A 22,856-nucleotide genomic window follows, 5' to 3' on the forward strand; every position below is an offset into this window, starting at 1 on the left:
GGAGTGCCGCAGTAGATTTATGCTGCACAAAAGCTGTGAGCCTTCTGCCTGGGGAATCCCTACAAAAAGTTCCAACAGGGGTCTGTGGACCCTTGCCAGCAGGGATGACAGGATTACTTCTAGGCAAGTCTAGTTTAAATTTAAAAGGAGTGCAAGTACAAACAGGAGTCATTGATTCAGATTACAATGGGGAAATTCAAATTGTTATATCTACTTCTGTTCCCTGGAAAGCAGAGCCAGGAGAGTGTATAGCACAACTCCCGATTGTGCCATATGTAGAAATGAGGAAAAGTGAAATTAAATGGGCAGAAGGATTTGGAAGCACAAATAAACAAGGCAAAGCAGCTTATTAGGTGGATCAAATTACTGATAAACATCCTACCTGTGAAATAACTATCCAAGGAAAGAAATTTAAAGGTTTGATAGATACTGGAGTGGACATTTCAATCATTTCTCTGCAGCACTGGCCATCCGTGTGGCCAATTCAACTCGCTAAATTTAACATAGTTGGATTTGGTGAAGCCCCTGAAGTATATCAAAGTAGTTATATTTTGCATTGTGAGGGGCCTGATGGACTACCTGGGACTATTGAACAAATTATAACTTCTGTACCTATAAATTTATGGGGGAGAGATTTATTACAACAATGGGGAGCACAAGTTCTAATTCCAGAGCAATTATACAGCCCTCAAAGTCAACATATGATGCATGAAATGGGGTATGTCCCTGCTATGGGACTAGTAAAAAATTTGCAAGATTTGAAGGAACCACTTCAAGCAGAAAGACAAAGTTCCCACCAAGGTTTAGGATATCATTTTTGATGGCGGCCATTGTTAAGCCTCCAGAACCTATACCTTTAAAATGGTTAACAGATAAGCCAATTTGGATAGAACAATGGCTGCTAAGAGAAACTGGAGGCTTTAGAGGGCTTAGTTACTGAACAATTAGAAAAAGGACACATAGCTCCAACATTTTCCCCTTGGAATTCTCCAGTTTTTGTAATTAAGAAAAAATCAGGTAAATGGAGAATGTTAACTGACTTAAGCGCCATTAATTCAGCTATACAAACTATGGGAGCATTACAGCCAGGAATGCCTTCTTCTGCTACGATTCCAAAAAATTGGTCTTTAATAGTTATAGATTTAAAAGGCTGTTTCTTTACTATTCCTTTAGCTGAGCAAGACTGTGGACGATTTGCATTTATGATTCCTGCAGTTAACAACCTGCAGCCTGCTAAGCATTTTCACTGGAAAGTGTTGCCATAAGGCATGTTAAACAGTCCAAAATTTTGCCAGGCTTATGTAGGGCAAGCAACTGAACCTACTTGTAAAAAATTTTCACAGTGTTACATTATTCATTATATGGATGATATACTTTGTGTTGCCCCCACTCTAGAAATATTACTCCAATGTTATGATCACTGGATTGGAGCATAGTGTTGGAGCATAGTGTGCCATGGCCACACTATGTTCAACTGGTCTAAACAAAATGGTCAGATGGTAGAAATGGTAAGAAGTACAGCAAGAGTTCCTATTATATGGAAACATGGCAGTATAGTGGCACCTCAACCTCAAACGATATGGCCCGCTATAGGAGCTAAACATAAGGATTTGTGGAAACTATTAATGGTTCTTAGTAAGATCAAAATTTGGGAAAGAATAAAAAGCATCTAGAAGGACACTCTACAAATTTGTCTTTGGATATTGCAAAATTAAAAGAACAAATATTTAAAGCATCCCAGGCACACCTGACCTTAATGCCAGGAACTGGAGTGCTCTAAGGAGCTGCAGATGGATTAGCAGCTATTAACCCATTAAAATAGATAAAGACACTTGGAGGCTCTGTGATTTCAATGGTGATTGTGCTTTTAATCTGTGTTGTTTGTCTTTGTGTAGTCTGCAGATGTGGATCCTGACTCCTGCGAGAAGTAGCTCACCGTGATAAAGCCATCTTTGCTTTTATTGCCCTGCAAAAACAAGAAGGGGAAAATGCTGGGGACATCCCCCAAATCTGGCCATAAACTGGCCCCAAAAGTGGCCATAAACAAAATCTGCAGCACTGTGATTTGTTTGTGATGGCCATGACGCCCATGCTGAAGGTTGTGGGTTCACCAGAATAAAGGCAAGGACCACCTGGCCCATCCAGGGTGGAAAACCGCTTAAAGTCATTCCTAAACCACAAACAATGGCATGAGTGATCTGTGCCTTAAGGACATGTTCCTGCTGCAGATAACTAGCCAGAGCCTTTCCCTTTGTTTCAGCCCATCCCTTTGTTTCCGATAAGGAATACTTTTAGTTAATCTATAATCTATAGGAACAATGTTTATCACTGGCTTGCTGTCAATAAATATGTGGGTAAATCTCTGTTCAGGGCTGTCAGCTCTGAAGGCTGTGAGTCCCCTGATTTCCCACTCCACATGCTATATTTCTGTGTGTGTGTCTTTAATTCCTCTAACACCACTGGGTTAGGGTCTCCCTGACTGAGCTGGTCTTGGCATTTAACCAACCAGAATTTTGAAAGTAATGTTTATATATTTAAAAGGTTTTTAAAAATCAAACACAATTTTAAAAATTAACTTGATAAAAACTTTGTGATGGAGAAAAATGTAGATGATTTTTAAACCTAATTTGTTTTGGTCAGTATTTAGAAGACTGCTGTGTGCACTTGAGCCACTTCTTCACCGGACATTGCTGGTTATTCTGGACAGTGTAAGAATGAAGAATAGAAGCCATGTACTTGGCTTTTCCTCCTGCTTTTCCTCTTTTCTTATGTTTGGTAGGGGTAATAACCCTGTCCCCATATAACAGGCACAGTAACTAATAGCACCCTCATCAGCCTCACAGACAGGTCCCTCTCTGGCCCTAAAACCCCATTCTGGCCTCACCTCATCCTCCCAACAACATCACCTACCATGTTCCTCCCACCTAAGGTATTCCAAGCTCATGTTCATTGTGGTCTTGTTTTTAAAAAAAACTTTAGGCAAATTAAGTTGAACAGGATTTAATTGAGCAAAGAATGACTTGAAAACCAGGCAGCTCCCTTAACCAGAATAGGTTCAGAAAAACTCCATGCTGCTGTGTGGTCAGAGAGGATTTATGGACAGAATCAAGAAAGTGACATACAGAAAAAAGTACAGAAGTGAGGTGCAGAAACAGCTGCTTTGGGTATAGCTTGGCATTTATCTTATTTGAACATGATGTGAACAATTGGCCGTCTTTGATAGGACAAAGCTCAACGATTGGTACAAGAGCAGGCCATAGTCTGTCTATACATCCAGGTAAGTTACAGTTAACTAGGTAGAGAGAACTTTTTAGGCCAAACTTAAAATATATAAGAAGACAGCTTTAGGCTAAACTTAATTTAACAATCTCCTCTTTTGGTCAACCTCTCAATTTTGTGTGTGACCAAAACTTAGGGCTTTATTGCTACTCTGAGTTACTATCATGTTGGGCTTCTGGTCTCAGCAAATCATTCATAGATTGTGTGTTTTCATGATTGTAAAAAGTAAAGTAGAAGTTCCTCTTCAAAGATTTTCCTCCCCATTTAATTAGGAAAAAATAGTAACTTCTCTTAGAAGCAAAATTTATTCAAAGACCTGTGCTAACATTCTTAAATATCTGCTAGCCATGATAAAGAAATCAATGTACTTTATGTTCTTAGCTCCCACAATTTAGCCTAAATATTTGCCCTGGCATGCTTATACTGGTTCAACCAAGCATTAGGTCATAACCTGTTCCTCTTCCTTATTTGAAGGTGTTTTTACCTTTCTCAGTATTCCCCAAGTTACTTCCTCCTTCCTTTGTTCTCCTCTGCCTTTGCCTCTTCTAAAAAGTTCTAATTTGCTAGCCAATTGGGACAAATACAGAATGTAAGGCCCCATTCCAGCCAATGGAAACCAGAAACAGCAGTAGGGTGGACACATCAGGTTATAAATAACCCTGTCTCCTTTGTTCAGTGTACTCTCATGGCAAAACTGCTGGCAAGTGTACCCTTTCTGCAGGAAGTAAAAATGGCCTTGCTGAGTAAATTAAATTTATGTTCAAGTGTTATTTCTTTATAGCACCAGGGAACAAGCATTTCAAACAACAATCATACATTTCTTTGAGTTTTTGTCATTCCAGTCAAAGAGATCATTTGCCATTCCATAGATGACTGCACACAAACATTTAATACTTTTGAGAGAATACAGAATACTTGGGAGACTACTGTTGTGAGTATCCAGAGGATAATACCAAGAGTTTGGAGTATGCTCCTTAGCCAGGGTCCAAACCAAACCAATTAAAATAAAATAGATCAAGGAGTGAGCTAGATAGAGTACTTGTTTTAACCCAGCAGGCTGTTTGTTAATTCCCTACAACTAAATCTCTCTAATACCTATGTATTCAACCATGTGCAGATTCTTCCGTGTTCAGCTATTGGGTCATCTAGAGTTATTCTATTATCTAGCACAACTATAGCAAGGGAACTTGAAGAAGACTGCTGTACAACAAAAGCCTTTGCAGTAGAAGCTGCTACAGAGCCCACTATGAGGGACAAAGGTCTAATCATTGCCTCATTTATATTTACTCCAAACCATAGAAAAAGAGACCTAAGAAATGATGCCCATTGACAAGGGTGAAGGCCTCCTGGCAATATTCTCTTCACCCTATGCTGTAGGTTAACAGAAGTGAACCAACGTTCTGTCTCTGACTGATTACAGAGCAACAAAGCTACCATTAAAATTCCTCATCCACATTGGCCCTTTATCTTTTATCCCTCAAGGCATAAGGTTGCCCATGTATAAAATTGGCTTCAAAATACCCCACAAATAGGCTGTGTGCAGTGGCTCAGGCCTGTAGTCCCAGCACTTTGGGAGGCTGAGGCGGGTGGATCACCTGAGGTCAGGAGTTTGAGACCAGCCTGGCCAACATGGTGAAACCCTGTCTCTACTGAAAATACAAAAAATCAGCTGGGTGTGGTGGTGGGTGCCTGTAATCCCAGCTACTTGGGAGGTTGAGGCAGGAGAATTGCTTGAACCCAGATGTCAGAGGTTGTAGTGAGCCGAGATCACGCCACTGTAACTCCAGCCTGGGCAACAGAGCAAGACTCTGTCTCAAATACAAAACAAGGCTGAGTGCGGTGGCTCACGTCTGTAATCCCAGCACTTTGGGAGGCCGAGGCTGTTGGATTGCAAGGTCAGGAGTTCGAGACCAGCCTGACCAACATGGTGAAAGCCTGTCTCTACTAAAAATACAAAAATTAGCTGGGCATGGTGGTGTGCCCCTGTAATCCCAGCTGTTTGGAAGGCTGAGGCCAGAGAATCGCTTGAAACTGGGAGGTAGAGGTTGCAGTGAGCCAAGATCGCACCACTGCACTCCACCGTGTGTGACAGAGTGGGACTCTATCTCAAAAAAAGAGAAAACACAACAGAAAACAAAATATCCCACAAATAGCCAGGCACGGTGGCTCATGCCTGTAATCCCAGCACTTTGGGAGGCTGAGGTGGGTGGATCACGAGGTCAAGAGATCGAGACCATCCTGGCTAACACGGTGAAACCCCATCTCTACTAAAAAAAATACAAAAAATTAGCCGGGCGTGGTGGCGGGCACCTGTAGTCCCAGCTACTCAGGAGGCTGAAGCAGGAGAATGGCGTGAACCCAGGAGGCAGAGGTTGCAGTGAGCCGAGATTGCGCCACTGCACTCCAGCCTGGGTGACAGAGTGAGACTCCATCTCAAAAAAAAAAAAAAAAAATCCCACAAATAACAGTATGCCATATGAGTTTACACAAAGCCCCTTTTACAGTCCTAATGTTCATAGAAGCATAAGGAAGGAAAAAATTAACAGAGGCAAGAGTCTTCTGATAGCAGAGAAGTCTTGATCTATGATCTTGAGAAAGCTGTCCACATCTACAATATCATCTGCTTCTGGAGAGAAACTTCCCTGGTTAGCTTTACCTTAGTTCTCTACTGGGTGTGCAGCTCCAAGAAGTGTTCTTCTGAGTTGTGAGATTATGGAGCCAAGATTCAAGGTCCCAAGTTTTGTTACAGACTGGTGGCAAAGACAGCCTTTCTCTGATGTTTTCAGAAGACCCAATGTCTAGGTTTTAGATTGTGAAGGGCTTGATTGTCCTCAGCCAGTGGCTCACGGAAGTTTCCTTTGCCTGGTGAAAACAGTCTGGCATAATACATTAAAGTTTTGCAGCATTTAGTCATATCAGAGTTTAGGAATGAAAGATACATGAGGTTCTATTATTAGGGGCACAGGCCTTCCAGTGAGTATTTCATAAGGGGTCAACTTATGTTTTCCAATGGAAGTGGATCTGATTGTCATTAATCTGCAATATCTGTGACCAAGGCAATCCAATTAATTCAGTTAGCTCTGACTAGTGCTATTGGCTCAGTAATAGCTTATCTGTTCTACAACCTGTCCAGTGAAATGAGTACTTCTATCACTAGAGATTTCTCCAGAAATGTCCCATGAGAGAAACACATTTCCTATGGACCTTTTTGCTACTGTTGTAGCATCAGCCTTCTTTCATGGAAAACCCTTTATACAGCCGGAAAACACACATTGAAAATGACAATTGAATGACATTCCTCTATAAGTGTTCAAATGGCCCAAAGGTAGCAGAAATGTATCTAAAGTTTTGATTGTTTTCTCAGGATTATGGGTTTAACATATCAAACATTGGACATATATATTTGTTTTGGATTATTTTATTTCTTCCATGGAATAGTCCTGGAGTGTAGAGCTATAATAAGGGAAGCTTTAAGGACTCAGGAAAGACTGGGCAGCTGTCCACGCTCTCCATGAGTCCACACTTAACACTGAATTCATATTCTCTTAAATGCCACTTTTGTTTCCCCAAAGGAAGTATATTGCACTGTTTATTAAGTAGGTTACCATTTGACTTAGATCATGAAGTTCATTCAAATTGTGTAAGTAAATGATTTCAATACTGGCTGATTTAATATGAAAATCTGGCAAAGTATTTCCTTGATATTCAATTAATTCTCTTCCTGCTTGGGTTAGCAGTTTTATAACGTAGTCAAATCTCTTCATTAGAGTTCTGGGACTTCTTGTCTGGTCCAAATGAAATGACTCTAAAATTATCAGAAACTTGTATTCAAGAGTGCGTATCAGGGTCCTTTCTATCCTCCCATGAACCTCCTTGAAGACACTATATATTCTAAGATTTTACTGGCTTGTGAAGACTTTTCAGAAAGTTCATAAGGCTTAAGCTATTAGCTGTCAAAATGACTTAAAATAGTCGTAAAGACACAATAGATAAGAAAATTCGATTATTTCTGTGGCCTACAATTATTTTACATAGTAACCACAATTATGACTTATAAACTACCAAAACATATGTTAGGAATCAGAAGTTTAGAAATCTCATACAAATTTGGGACATATATTAATAATATATCCATAAAATATAACTAGAATAAGGTTAAACATTATATCTTATTAGATAAAGTTTTCCACATAATTTAAAATAGCAAATAAGCCTCTTTATTATCTCTCTTTTGGATGCTTCAAGGAACTTCTATAACATCCCAGAGTTAATTTAAGGTCCAAAAGACTTAACTTTAAATTTAAAATGTGATTTTTGGGAAGGATGTGAAATATATTAAAGGTTTAAAACACTAGGTCAAAATAGAATAACAGGTCACTGTAAAATAATAGTCATTCCATTTAGACAAAGTGATAATTAAAAGGTTTTAAAAAGCAGAAACCTGTTTTTAATAGAGAGGAGACTCAGTTTTCTGAACAGTTGAAAGACCTAATAAAGACAGCATGAGACAGAATCTGTCTCTCCTCTTTCTTCCTTCCTTCCTTTTTTTTTTTTTCTCAGCAAGGCAACTTTACTTCTGCAGAAGGGTGCTGCTTACATCCATCACAATTGCAAGAGCACACCGAACAAAGGAGAGAAGGGATTTGTATCCCTAAAGCAGTTCCTGTTTCTGTGTCCTTCTGCCTGTTGGCTGCGGTTGGACTACACAATCTAAGCTGATCATGATTGGCAAAGACTTAAACTTTTCCAAACAGGGTAAATGCACAATTTGCAGGAAAAGGAGGGAAAAAAAAAAGGAGGCAAGAGAAGAAGAGGGTAGGGATTGACAACCTTGCAATTTTTTTTTAAATTTTATTATTATTATACTTTAAGTTTTAGGGTACATGTGCACAATGTGCAGGTTTGTTACATATGTATACATGTGCCATGTTGGTGTGCTGCACCCATTAACTCGTCATTTAGCACTAGGTATATCTCCTAATGCTATCCCTCCCCCCTTCCCCCACCCCACAACAGTCCCCAGAGTGTGATGTTCCCCTTCCTGTGTCCATATGTTCTCATTGTTCAATTCCCACCTATGAGTGAGAACATGCAGTGTTTGGTTTTTTGTCCTTGCGATAGTTTGCTGAGAATGAGTTTCCAGTTTCATCCATGTCCTTACAAAGGACACGAACTCATAATTTTTTATGGCTGCATAGTATTCCATGGTGTATATGTGCCACATTTTCTTAATCCAGTCTATCGTTGTTGGACATCTGGGTTGGTTCCAAGTCTTTGCTATTGTGAATAGTGCCACAATAAACATACGTGTGCATGTGTCTTTATAGCAGTATGATTTATAATCCTTCGGGTATACACCCAGTAATGGGATGGCAGGGTCAAATGGTATTTCTAGTTCTAGATCCCTGAGAATTGCCACACTGACTTCCACAATGGTTGAACTAGTTTACAGTCCCACCAACAGTGTAAAAGTGTTCCTATTTCTCCACATCCTCTCCAGCACCTGTTGTTTCCCGACTTTTTAATGATTGGCATTCTAACTGGTGTGAGATGGTATCTCATTGTGGTTTTGATTTGCATTTCTCTGATGGCCAGTGATGATGAGCATTTTTTCATGTGTTTTTTGGCTGCATAAATGTCTTCTTTTGAGAAGTGTCTGTTCATATCCTTCACCCACTTTTTGATGGGGCTGTTTGTTTTTTTCTTGTAAATTTGTTTGAGTTCATTGTAGATTCTGGATATTAGCCCTTTGCCAGATGAGTAGGTTGTGAAAATTTTCTCCCATTTTGTAGGTTGCCTGTTCACTCTCATGGTAGTTTCTTTTGCTGTGCAGAAGCTCTTTAGTTTAATTAGATCCCATTTGTCAATTTTGGTTTTTGTTGCCATTGCTTTTGGTGTTTTAGACATGAAGTCCTTGCCCATGCCTATGTCCTGAATGGTATTGCCTAGGTTTTCTTCTAGGGTTTTTATGGTTTTAGGTCTAACATTTAAGTCTTTAATCCATCTTGAATTAATTTTTGTATAAGGTGTAAGGAAGTGATCCAGTTTCAGCTTTCTACATATGGCTAGCCAGTTTTCCCAGCACCATTTATTAAACAGGGAATCCTTTCCCCATTTCTTGTTTTTGTCAGATTTGTCAAAGATCAGATGGTTGTAGATATGCAGCATTATTTCTGAGGGCTCTGTTCTGTTCCATTGATCTATATTTCTGTTTCAGTACCAGTACCATGCTGTTTTGGTTACTGTAGCCTTGCAGTATAGTTTGAAGTCAGGTGGCGTGATGCCTCCAGCTTTGTTCTTTTGGCTTAGGATTGACTTGGTGATGCAGGCTCTTTTTTGGTTCCATATGAACTTTAAAGTAGTTTTTTCCAATTCTGTGAAGAAAGTCATTGGTAGCTTGATGGGGATGGCATTGAATCTATAAATTACCTTGGGCAGTATGGCCATTTTCACGATATTGATTCTTCCTACCCATGAGCAAGGAATGTTCTTCCATTTGTTTGTATTCTCTTTTATTTCATTGAGCAGTGGTTTGTAGTTCTCCTTGAAGAGGTCCTTCACATCCCTTGTAAGTTGGATTCCTAGGTATTTTATTCTCTTTGAAGCCATTGTGAATGGGAGTTCACTCATGATTTGGCTCTCTGTTTGTCTGTTATTGGTGTATAAGAATGCTTGTGATTTTTGTACATTGATTTTGCATCCTGAGACTTTGCTGAAGTTGCTTATCAGCTTAAGGAGATTTTGGGCTGAGATGATGGGGTTTTCAAGATATACAATCATGTCATCTGCAAACAGGGACAATTTGACTTCCTCTTTTCCTAATTGAATACCCTTTATTTCCTTCTCCTGCCTAATTGCCCTGGCCAGAACTTCCAACACTATGTTGAATAGGAGTGGTGAGAGAGGGCATCCCTGTCTTGTGCCATCTTTTTTTTTTTTGCAGATTATTAGAAGAGTATGCAAAAATATTTTATTGTCTCTTACTAATGTTACATGAAAGTGTTGTTCAAAAGAAAAAATCTTTTATATTAGTGTGTTACCAATACAAAGCTAACTTTAATAATAAACTAACAACATATAAACAAATAATAATATACAAATAAATCATAAACAAATAAACATATAACAAATTCTTCCAATCTCAGTCAGCTTTTGACTACGGTTTTTCATAACCTTTTACAATCTCTCACAATTTTTTCTATTCTCGTTTTCTTTTTTGAGATGGAGTTTTGCTCTTGTCACCTAGGCTGGAGTGCAATGGCACGATCTCAGCTCACTGCAAGCTCTGCCTCTTGGGTTCAAGCAATTCTCCTGCCTCAGCCTCCCAAGTAGCTGGGATTACAGGCATGCACCACCACTCCCGGCTAATTTTGTATTTTTAGTAGATACGGGGTTTCACCATGTTGGTCAGGCTGATCTCCAATTCTTGACCTTAGGTGATCTGCCCGCCTCGGCCTCCCAAAGTGCTGGGATTACAGGCATGAACTACCATGCCCGGCTATTCTCTTTTTCTTTACAACTTTTTATATTCACTGCTTTATCTTTTTTTATTTCTTCAATTTGAAACAATCTTTAAGTAACATTTAACTAGACAAAATTGCTTTTTCTCTAAAAACACACATTTCATGCCTTTACAACTATATTCACCCAAAACATACTTTGCTTTTTATACACTCTAGATACATAATTGTTTTTGTTATATCTAGCAGTTTTAATTACATATATTAGCTACCTAGGTGACAACTGGCAGCACATTCCAAGGTTGCTGGTACTTCTGGTCATCCTCAGCCTTTCTTCTGGTTCTGCCTTTTGGTGTGTTCCACAAATTTCTTCATTATTTGGAGAAAATTTCTCACAAATAAAGTTTCACTCAAGGCATAGACCATCTATTTGTTTCATTTTAGCATATCTTCTGAAGATCATCTTTGTGTCTCATAACCAAGGATGTTTATTCTTTCCAAATTTGTTTTTTTCCCTTCTAATGGACTGTGGCAACTTCTGCTTGTGCCAATTTGGAGTATAGGTGAAGAGTAAAACACATTGGGGTAGCCTGTTCCAGCATCTCCAAGCAGTGGGTCTTTCCCTGGACTGTTCACAGACTGTTATCCCCTGTGGGCCTGGATAGGAGGGGTCCTCAGATAGTTTCAGGCCACACACATCATCAACTGAAGGAATTACTAAAACAGTATGTGACTGTTTTTAAGGGACCCGGAGAAAGTGGGTCAGATGTAGGCAATAAAGTATTACTGAAGGCAGCCACATCTCAGCTCACCAGAAAACAGGCTGTGGGCTCTTAGAACAGGTTACAATGTATACTGAGCCAGGAAAAATGCTATTCATCAGACAATAGCCAAAGCTACTCTATTCAAAGGTTGAATATCCTCCCTCCACTTGTGGAAACACCATCTCTGTTTGTGCAACAAAACACATGGGGAGACAAAGGCTCAGACACCCCAAGTCCACATTTCTACTTTTGTCACTGCTGTCTTATCAGTGACATTTTCATATATTTTATTCTGTCTTAAAACTTCTATTCCGCTCATTTCTATTTCTATTCATGAATCAACAGTACGCTATTTTAATTCCCACATTTTAACAATTTATAACAGGGTGAATTCACTCTTTTGTTTTTGTTTTTGTTTTTTTTTTTTGAGACGGAGTTTCTCTCTGTTGCCCAGGCTGGAGTGCAGCAACGTGATCTTGGCTCACTGAAACCTTCGCCTCCAGGGTTCAAGTGATTCTCCTGCCTCAGCCTCCCAAGTAGCTGGGACTACAGGCATGTGCCACCATACCTGGCTAATTTTTTATTTTTAGCAGAGATGGGGTTTCACCATGTTGGACAGGCTGGTCTTGAACTCCTGACCTCAGGTGATCTGCCCATGTCAGCCTCCCAGAGTGTTGGGATTACAGGCATGAGCCATTGTGCCTGGCCTTTTTTTTTTTTTCTAATTTCATATTGTCCATGGAATTTTTTGTTTATTTTTCATAGCAATACATTTTTAAGATCTTCAGAACACAAGCCCATGGTATTACATTTGGGTCAAACTCAACATACACATTTCTTCAAAGATTATTGACTTCTCAATATTATTGAATTTTCTTACCCAAATATTTGGTGTCATTATTTTTCATTTGTATAAGTCTATTTTCATGTTTTTCAGAAATCTTTTACACCAATTTCTTACTAAATTTATTAAACATAATTTTCTGTAGAATTCTGCCAATTTTTTTGCATTGATGAACATAGTCACATGACATTCTCATTCATTCTATTAATGTGATTAATTTCATCAATGAATTTCTTAATATTGAGTCATACTTCCCTTTGAAACATAAACGGTGATTAATTATGCAGCAATATACTGATGCAATGGTTTCTAATATTTAATATTTTTACTCTTAAATGTATATGTCCTGTTTGTCTATAGTACTCTTTTTTTTTTTTTTTTTGAAACGGAGTCTCACTCTTGCCCAGGCTGGAGTGCAGTGGCGCTCACTGCAAGCTCCGCCTCCCGGGTTCATGCCATTCTCCTGCCTCAGCCTCCCAAGTTGCTGGGACTACAGGCGCCCGCCACCACAACTGGATAATTTTTTGTATTTTTAGTAGAGACGGGGTTTCACCGTGTTAGCCAGGATGGTCTTGATTTCCTGACCTCGTGATCCACCCGCCTCGGCCCCCCAAAGTGCTGGGATTACAGGCATGAGCCACCGCGCCCGGCCTTGTCTATAGTATTCTATATGGCTAAATCTAGGCAAGATTCTGGTGTCACCTTTATATACCCTTCCTAAAAACGATTTCAGGAAAGACTGACTTCTCTATAACTCGAGTAGTTTAAGTAGCATTAGTTTATTGATTACTTTATCGGTAGAATTTCCCTCTCAACTACATAAACTTGGTGCTTGTGTGTGTGAGGAAATTCCTTATTAAATGTATTTGTTTCTTCTATGAATATTGCTCAGTTTAGAGTCTATCTCTATTGAGTCACATTTTGATAAAACATATATTCCAAACACACACACACACATATGTATATATGCAATCTACATGTGCGTATCAACTTGCATTGAATTACACAGATGTCTCTCTTTTGCCAATGTTGATCCTCACATTCTTCCTGGCACTGTAATCTGTTGACAAATCCTTCTCAAGTTACTTGTGTGATCCCATTTGTCTATTTATAGTTGAATGATTGTTCACTTAAATAATTTGGGGAGTAAAAGAAAATGAGAGTTTCAGCAAAAACACATCCCAGGAGGCACAGAATCCAGCACCCACCGTGCTTCACTGTCATCCCCTTCTGTCTCAGACTCTGCATTTTCTGCTCCCTCCAGGAGAGCCCCTGTCTGCCTCAAAGGATCATGGAAAAGCAGAGCCTCTCCAGGCACTGTCATCTCTCTGGAGGTGCTGCAGGGAAGTTGTCAATTACCCAAAACAGGTAATTGTAACTGGGACAAAGTTTTTCAAAAATATTTTCAATTCCCCAAGTGTGTACTGTCATTGTTGCCACAGGTAATGTATAATTGCAGTTCTGTGGGGCGGTGAGGTCACAGGATCCCGAGCCCGTATCTCGGACCTGGCCACCACCCTCCACACACTCGCTGGCTGTCCTGACAGTCACTGGGTTCCACAGCCCAGCAGCAGGGAAGCACCTGGTGGGTGTGTTACATTTTGATCTATGAGAGAGCACCTGCAAGGGGAGGAAGTATTAAACGTAGGGCTTTAACCTACTCTGGACATATAAAGTACCTAATGGAGACTGTGATGTGTGGTGACAGGAAACATCTGGTCTCTGAGAATGATGAAAAGCCCATATTCTTTCATGAAGTCAGGGGAGGAGCGGTCAAGGAAAGGTATCTTGATGACCTTAGGTTTTCATATTAGAACAAAAGTCATGGACTTCAGTAGTTTTCTGAAGTAAATTATTTGGTAATATTTACTCTGTCTTCAAAAATGTTATAAAGCCATTCTGAGGCTCAATACTCATCTTAGTAACACTTAATTCAGGGAATAATTTTCCCTACCTCGAGTTTTCCTTTTAAATAATAGGCTTATATTTTGATATATGTAACAATTCTGACATTACAATAATTATTCTTTTTTTTTGAGATGGAGTCTTTCTCTGTCTCCCATGCTGGAGTACAGTGGTGGGATTTTGGTTCACTGCAGCCTCCGCCTCCGGGGTTCAAGCGAGTGTCCTGCCTCCGCATCCCAAGTAGCTGGGATCACAGGTGCATGCATCACCATGCCTGGCTAATTTTTGTATTTTTAGTAGAGACGGAGTTTCACCATGTTGGCCAGGCTGGTCTCGAACTCCTGACCTCAAGTGATCCACCCACCTTGGCCTCCCAAAGTGTTGGGATTACAGGTGAGAGCCACAATGCCCGGCCTGAAATAATTTCATTTGATATTTTTGTATTCATAAACAAATACTAAATTTCTCTGTAATTAATGACAACCTGGTTCTCTTTATAATGTTTTATCTCCTACCCATGTCCCTTGTCGCCTTGCTTAGCAGCAGTCATTTCTGTATCCTTCTTGGTTAAGATGAGAAAGAATCTTCTTTTTTAATTTCAACATGAAATCATTTAAGCATTCAATAAATTTCATTTGTTCTTGTATGATTATTCTTTTAGGATTATACTAAATCAGTGCATCTATATTCTACTTGGATTTCTGAATCATTATAGGTGATATTTGCTCATGAAATAAGCAATTAGATTTAAATGAGAAATTGCCACAATCAAAAATGAAGAAAAAACTATAACCAGGTTTAAAGAAAGTGTCAAGATATACAACACAAAATGTGTGAAACATCAGAAAAGCATAGCTATGTCCAAGGGTAAGACACACAGTGATTAAACACATTGTCCAATTTTGATTCTGCCTCTTACAAAGAGGTTACTTTAGAAAAGTCATTAAGCTTCCTTGTGTAAGAGCTCCTTACCTGTAAAATGGAAATAATAAAGCACTTATACCACAGAATTATTGTAAAAATTATATGTAAAACACTAATATAGTACTCTTCTTGTGGGGACGTATATGTTCTTCTCTTTAGAGCAAAAATCTTATTTAAAAAACAAGGTCTGGTCGGGGATGGTGGCTTACGCCTGTAATCCCAGAACTTTGGGAGTCCAAGGTGGGCGGATCACGAGGTCAGGAGATCAAGACCATCCTGGCCAACATGGTGAAACCCTGTCTCTACTAAAATACAAAAAAATGTAGCTGGGTGTGGTGGCATGTGCCTGTAGTCCCAGCTACTCAGGAGGCTGAGGCAGGGAAATTCCTTGAACCTGGGAGGCGGAGCTTGCAGTGAGCTGAGATCATGCCACTGCACTCCAGCCTGGCAACAGAGCGAGACTCTATCTAAAAATAAAATAAAATAAAAAATAAAATAAAATAAATAAAATAAAATAAAATAAAATACAAAAATAGATAAAATAAAATAAAATATAAAATAACTAGGTATTAAAAATAAAAAAATAAAAAAATAGGGTCTAATAAGAAAATGTTTGAGTTGGAAACAACCATAAGTGGACAATAGTGGATTTTATTTGCAAAAGTCAAACAGACTTTATGTTTCCACACAGTGTTCTCTCACTTTGAATGTAATTATCAGACACTGAAAAATGACAAATGGCCTCCAGGGATTTTGCAATAGGCATGATCTTATCTCAGATCATGGTCGGATTCCTGGGGAATTTCTTTCTTCTTTACCACTATAGTTTCTTTTGTTTCACCAGAGGTATGTTATGGTCCACACATCTGATTCTCAAGCATCTGACCATAGCCAACTCCTTGGTTATATACTCTCTAAAGGAATCCCACAAACAATGGCTGCTTTTGGGTTGAAAGATTCCCTCAGTGATATTGGATGCAAACTTGTGTTTTATGTTCACAGAGTGGGCAGGGCTGTGTGCATTGGCAACACCTGCCTCCTGAGTGTCTTACAGGTCATCACCAGCAGCCCCAGCGAATTCAGGTGGGCGCAGCTTAAACTACATGCTCCCAGATACATGGGGTCCTTCAACATCCTGGTCCTGTGCTGGATTCTGAACACGCTGGTAAATATTACTGTTCCTCTACATGTGACTGGCAAGTGGAACAGCATAAATAGCACAAAGACAAATGATTATAAGTATTGTTCTGGAAGAGGTAGGAGCAGAATTCTACAGTCATTACATATTGTCTTGTTATCATCCCTTGATGTTTTGTGTTTGGGGCTCATGGCCTTGGCCAGTGGCTCCATGGTTTTTATCCTGCACAGGCGCAAGCAGCAGGTGCAGCACATTCATGGGACCAACCTCTCCCCCAGATCCTCCTCTGAGTCCAGAGTCACTCAAAGTGTCCTGGTCCTGGTGAGCACCTTGTGTTATTTTACTCGCTCTCCTCCATCTTTACACGTCTTTTTCCTAATCCCAGTTGGTGGCTGTTGAACACCTCGGCACTGATCACTGCCTGTTTTCCCACGGTCAGCCCCTTTGTGCTCATGAGCAGCCATCCCAGGATACCCAGGCTGGGCTCTGCTTGCTGTGGAAGGAATCCACAGTTTCCTAAGCTGATCAGATAGTTTTTCGACTTATGTGGATTGTCTTCTTACTGTACAATGAATGGCCATTTGTTGATTTCTTCCTGCAGAAGGTTAAGCACCACAATTGGCAGTCAATTGCAAAGTGTGTGTAAGACTCAGAATCTGTCTTTGCCCTTCAAGGATTTTTCATGTATCATAAACGACAGTTACAGATGAAATGTTTTTCAAAGTGCTTTCATAATTTTCATTTTGTTAATGTTGCAATGGAGAAGTTTAGAGGCAAATTATTCATTAAATATGGGCCTCTAATAATTTGTAACAATGCAACTTTAAACCAATTAATAAAGAATGTCATGGAATTAACTGGGCACAACAGTGTAAGAAAAGTTTAATGAAATAAAGAAGCTTTAAGTGATGATCAATGAAGAAAGTGAGAAGAAAGTCATAGTTCACGCCCTTTTCTGTTTTGAATTAATCTTCATTTTTTTCCCATTTTCAAGTTGTAGAATTTTCTTTTTGTCCTTGATGATTATACTTTATTTTAATGAGACTAGTTTTTGATTATTTAAAAATAATTCTGTCCTTCTATAATTTTTCTGATGTGTAGATCCTATGTTCACGCTTCTTATACGAAGATTTTCTCTCTTTTGGTTTTGAAGGAGCATTCTCTGCTCCTTCACCTGAACGTTCAGCCTTTTAATCCAGAGTAATTGTATCAAATTTGGTATTTATCCCACATATTCTGTTGTTTATATGTTTTTGTAATTTATGCTTAATATTTTGAGTTTCAAATTTTTGCTATTTATATGATTCTACTATTTTTTCTTCTATTTTTGAATAAAATCTAGATGCATACTTTTCTAAAAGGTAAGAAGGAAAAATAGCAGTTCTACTACCAGGCCTGGGATGGAGTTGGAGGGAAAATAATGTATCAGATTCTTCAGGATGTTAAAGACCAGGTTTTGTCATTTTACCTTAAATTCATTTTTTCTTTAATGAATGCAAACTTTTTTTAAAATTGCAAGTCTAGTCGAATAGACCAAATGTTCCTACTTCTAAAATAAGCTACAAATAATTTTTTTCTATGAAAATGCTGTGACTTGGTGCCACAGCTAAATTTTCTCTAATGGCAGCAGTATCATCAGCCCATGGCAGCAAAGAAATGCTAATTTCTGGCATCCCAGGGGCTGCTGTCGAAACAACTTCATAAAGCATGCAGATATCTATTCTGCTGAAGTTTCAAACAAATAAAAATGATCATTGTGCTTGTGGGTTTCGTACCTTTCAATATATACATAAATGATGGCAAATTAACAAATAATAGCAGGTCCTTGATTTCCCATACAATCACAAGGCAGAGGGTTGGCAGTGAAAAGAAAAATGTTTAGAATGGAAAAAAGTTACAAAATGGTGTTGGCATTCACAAAAAAGATCATGCAGAGATCAGATCCATATTGACTAAACATTGAAAATTCAGCTACAATCCAAAGAACCCTGTCCAAGTCCAAAGGCATGCATGCCAGCTGATGGAAATGCGGGACATTATCTGACAGTATCTTCTCCAGAGCAGAACAGTAACGTCTCACTGGAATAATCACGAAAGGGTGAATGAGCTGCCATCATACTTCTTTTTTGTAATTCAAAATAAAAGAAACACAAGCACAGCGTCAGAGGCGTTCAAACCAGAGTGACTCCATTTTGAGTGAGGGCTAGGAAAATGAGGCTGGCCTCTACATGTTCATGGTTAAGGGAACAAATAATGTTTACTAAACAGATCCAGACTTGGGAGTGTCCGGATATGCTGATATCTGGAGAACAAAGGCATTCCTAATTTTGCTTTAAAGATAATAATATTGATTCTTGCAAAATATAGTAATTAAGAAAATTAATCCTTTATCACAAGTCCTTGTAGCAGAGCACATCTCCCCAAGATCTTTTTTTATCCTGTACGTATACAAACATTGTACCTAGGGCTGACGCCTTCCTCCTCTTACTCTCAGGAATGCCCTGCTCGGTCTAAGGAGTAGTTGTCCTTTTACCATAATAAACTTCCTTAATAAACTTGCTTTCTTAATGAACTTGCTTTTGCTTTACACTGTGGACTCACCCTGAATTCTTTCTTGTGTGATATCCAAGAAACCTCTCTCGGGGTCTGGATCGGGACCCCTTTCCTGTAATAACAGGACAAAATAAATTACAGAAGATTGGACAGAGAAAATATAGAAATTTGCAATAATGGCTGGGTGTGGTGGCTCACGCCTATAATCTCAGCACTTTGGGAGGCCGCGGCGGTCAGATCACTTGAGGTCAGGAGTTTGAGACCAGCCTGGCCAACATGGCGAAAATCCGTCTCTACTAAAATACAAAAATTAGTCAGGTGACGTGGTGGGCATCTGTAATCCCAGATACTCAGAAGGCTGAGACAGAAAATTCGCTTGAACCTGGGAAGTGGAGGTTGCAGTGAGTCAAGATCATACCACTGCATCCCAGCCTGGGCGACAGAGCAAGACTCCGTCTCAAAAAAAAAAAAAAAAAAAGAAAATTCAGATTGTTTCCTTTCTTTGCTTCTGGTTTTACAGAGACACCTTTCTGAATCACCAGGAAGGTATAAAAATTGTCTTGACCCAGGGCCTATAGCCGGTAGTCACTCCTCATCAATGGAGTCACACATTCTGCTACTTCTGGTTTGAAAACATTCCATGTTATGCATTCAGATGACTCTGCAGACTCACTGTCAGTAGTTATTGTTTGCAGATTTCTTCTCATTTGGGCTGAGGCTTCACTCAAAGATTCATACACTGAAAACTGGCCCTTTGGTCGCCTTGTCTGGGCCTCCCGCTTGGCCGCAGCCCCTCTCTAACTGGCTCTGCGCTCCTGTCCCCCAGGACTGCAGCTGCGCTCCTCACCCAGCTGCTTCCACGGTGGGTGGCATTTTACCTTAAATTCTAAAAAGAAAGTTAGTTCTGTGAAATCTGTGAATTTTTTGTGGGAGGAGAGTCATCCATTTCAAATATTTTAAGGTAAAAATGGACGTAGTGGTCTGGGTGGAGCGAAATGAGCACAGGACTCTAGAAAGAGATTTTCATTAGAATTCGACTCACAGCTGATGAATATGAGACTCATCAAGAAAACTGCCTAGTTTTTAGGACCCTGTGAGGGTAGAATATGCGGTATTAGCAATAATCCCAATTAGCCTGTTCAGAAGAAATAGGCATCAGGGTGACCTCTGGGAAGTGAATCTGGCGGAACCAGTCACTGTCCTTGGAGGAGCCAACGCCAGGGACTCTGGGGAGGCTTGTGCTTCCATTTTTCTAGCGAGTTGGTGGTAATTGCTGCCTTGAAATATTCAAAGGAGCCAATTTGAAACTATCATAATACAAACAGGCTAATCATGTGGCTGAAGCGAAAAATTTCCACAGATATTTTCTCATTACTGTTAGGTAAAGCAGGTAACATGTCTTGAAAATTCAAATATTTGAAAAATACAATGCAGAAGTTTCGTCCAATGGACATATATCGAACCTGGGCTATGTATCACATTACTCAGCAGTATGGAATGACTGAAATAGTGTAATCACAGAGGGAGCCTTAACGAATGTAAAATATTTTAATCGTAGAGATTAACCTTGCTACTATTAAATAATAATATTTTGAAATAGTTTATGAAGCAATTTAAAATACTAAACCTAAAAACTGAGCAATATTCCTAATTAATATTTAGAACTTTTCAGATGAAAAGACAATAAAAATTCTTCATATTCAAGTTGTGCACTGTATTTGTTCAAAAGTAGAGAAAATTAGATGGCTGCAAATTCAAATACTGCAATAGAAGATGCCTGACAATATGTGTTTTTGATGTCAAACTCTGAAATTAAATTAAAAAAAGAAGCTTCAGCTTGGTCAGGAGAGGTGGCTCATGCCTGTAATACCAGCAATTTTGGAGGCTGAGGTGGGCGGATTACCTGAGGTCAGGAGTTTGAGACCAGCCTGGCCAACAGGGTGAAATGCCATCTCTACAAAAAATACAAAAATTAGCCAGGCATGGTGGTAGGCACCTGTAATCCCAGCCACTTGGGAGGCTGAGACAGGAGAATCGCTTGAACCCAGGAAGTGGAGGTTGCAGTGAGCCCAGATCGCACCACTGCTCTCCAGCCTGGCCGACAGAGCAAGACACTGTCTCAAAAAAATAAAAGAAGCTTAGCCTAAATAATGTGTTATCATAAAGTATAATGTAAGTAAAAAATTTGGAATAAGTATTACATGGGATATAAAAAAATTAATGATAAAATAGAGCTTACTGCAATGTTAATAAAAATGTGAAAAGATATACTTAATATTAAAAAAACAGTATTTAAAACTTCATGGAGATGTTTAAAAAGTCTACATTCTAAGACAAACAACTTTATGCTAATAAATTAGAAAACTTAGAGGAAAAAGTGATTTCTGTTAAATAATAAGATACCTAATACATACATTATGTCAAAACTTAAAACTAAGCAAGTGTAAGTCATGGATTTGCATGTATAATTAATATACGGGTACACAAAATGATTGAGAAGGATTCATTTCAGAAATACAGGACATGCCAATGAGACAATCAGCTCATAATATGACATGAAAAATTAAATGAGATAACAGCATTCATTGAGTAAATCACTTCATGCCTTTGTAATTTTTATAAGTAAATTAACTTAGAAAAATATTTTACCAGAGAATGTTTTAATTATTGGTGATAAGAACACATGAGGATATAAGAATAAAACATAAATGGCTAATGAGCACGTGAAAAGATATTCAGAATTCTTATTCATTAGGGAAATTCAAATCAAAACCACAACGAAGTGTTAGTTCACACCCACTAGGATGGCCATACTCAAGAAGACAGAGAAACAGAACTAATAGAATTAATATCTACATCTACATCTATATATCAAGGTTTACATATTTTTTCACCCACGTGTGCGTGGGTGTGAGTGTGTGTGTGTATGGAATAAAGCTATTTACAGTAGTGTCTCAGCAGAAGGCCTTCCCCAGCCCCCTCCAGGCTCTGGATTAGAGAACTTTTTTTTTTTTTTTGAGATGGATTTTCTTTCTTGTTGCCCAGGCTGGAGTGCAATGGCTCGGTCTCAGCTCACTGCAACTTCTGCTTCCCGAGTTCAAGCAATTCTCCTGCTTCAGCCTCCCAAGTAGCTGGGATTACAGGCACCCGCCACCATGCCTGGCTAATTTTTTTGTATTTTTAGTAGAGACAGGGTTTCACCACATTAGCCAGGCTGGTCTCAAACTCCCGACCTCAGGTGACCCGCCCGCCTCGGCCTCCCAAAGTGCTGGGATTACAGGCGTGAGCCATTGTGCCCAGCTTAGAGAACCTTTTGCTCCTGCACTCACTCCAGTCCAGCACTAGTCCTTGTTCACAGTGTGGTGCACCTGCCTTTCACCTAGGGAAATGGAATACATGACCTCATCAACACCTCTTTGTCAATCTCTTGTCTCTGCTCTGCAGACTTTTGAGCCATGATCTGAGGAGTGAATGTGATGGGTCACTGGGTTTCTGACAACCCAACACCTGGTTCTGCTCAGGACAGGCTAGACCCACATGACATCACCCCCACTGCACGAACACACATAGGGAGGTGGGGTGTGACTGTCCAGGTGCGATTAGGGTGGTGGCCAGACATTGATTGGTCTGCTCTTGGCTGCCAGTGTTACCTTTGAGTACCTCCTGAACATGGCCAAAGGTGATGGTGTTGAGGGCTGACCCGATGTCAGCAGCTTCAGAAAAACCTATCATTCAGGATTTTCTGGTGCCAGAACTATAGGAAATTGGGATCAGCAGGATAACACTAGATAACATCTAGTTCTCTTTAGTATCTTCAGCCAAGTGAGCTGGGGAGAGACTGTTTCTAGAATGTGGGTGCCTGGTTTCCAGTGTTCCAAGTTCTGTTGGGGTCTATTGTCAAGGAAGTGAGGTCACTCTTTGGGGTCTCTTACCTGGGGCGACTCCTGAAGGGATCTTCTATTGCCCTCAGCACTCCTGGTTCTCAAACC

General features: G+C 39.5%; 1 long non-coding RNA gene and 1 pseudogene across 2 annotated transcripts; one reads left to right on the plus strand and one right to left on the minus strand.

Annotated features, from left to right (window-relative positions):
• Nucleotides 1-1,845: 1,845 nt before the first annotated feature.
• On the minus strand, nucleotides 1,846-22,800 carry LOC129050742 (uncharacterized). 2 transcript variants are annotated; one of them, XR_008514478.2, is made up of 4 exons: nucleotides 22,518-22,800; nucleotides 18,916-18,979; nucleotides 5,936-6,155; nucleotides 1,846-1,966 (listed from the first exon to the last, which is right to left on the minus strand). It is a non-coding gene; the product is annotated as an uncharacterized LOC129050742 (long non-coding RNA). The 2 variants fall into 2 exon arrangements; XR_008514477.2 differs by lacking the exon at nucleotides 18,916-18,979 and having other exon boundaries at nucleotides 22,518-22,785.
• Nucleotides 15,914-16,847, plus strand: PONPYGV1R-PS1885 (vomeronasal 1 receptor ponPygV1R-ps1885 pseudogene; annotated as a pseudogene).
• Nucleotides 22,801-22,856: the final 56 nt, after the last annotated feature.

The sequence above is a fragment of the Pongo abelii genome, chromosome 18 (assembly GCF_028885655.2).
Source record: "Pongo abelii isolate AG06213 chromosome 18, NHGRI_mPonAbe1-v2.0_pri, whole genome shotgun sequence".
In the NCBI taxonomy this organism is placed as follows: Eukaryota; Metazoa; Chordata; class Mammalia; order Primates; family Hominidae; genus Pongo; species Pongo abelii.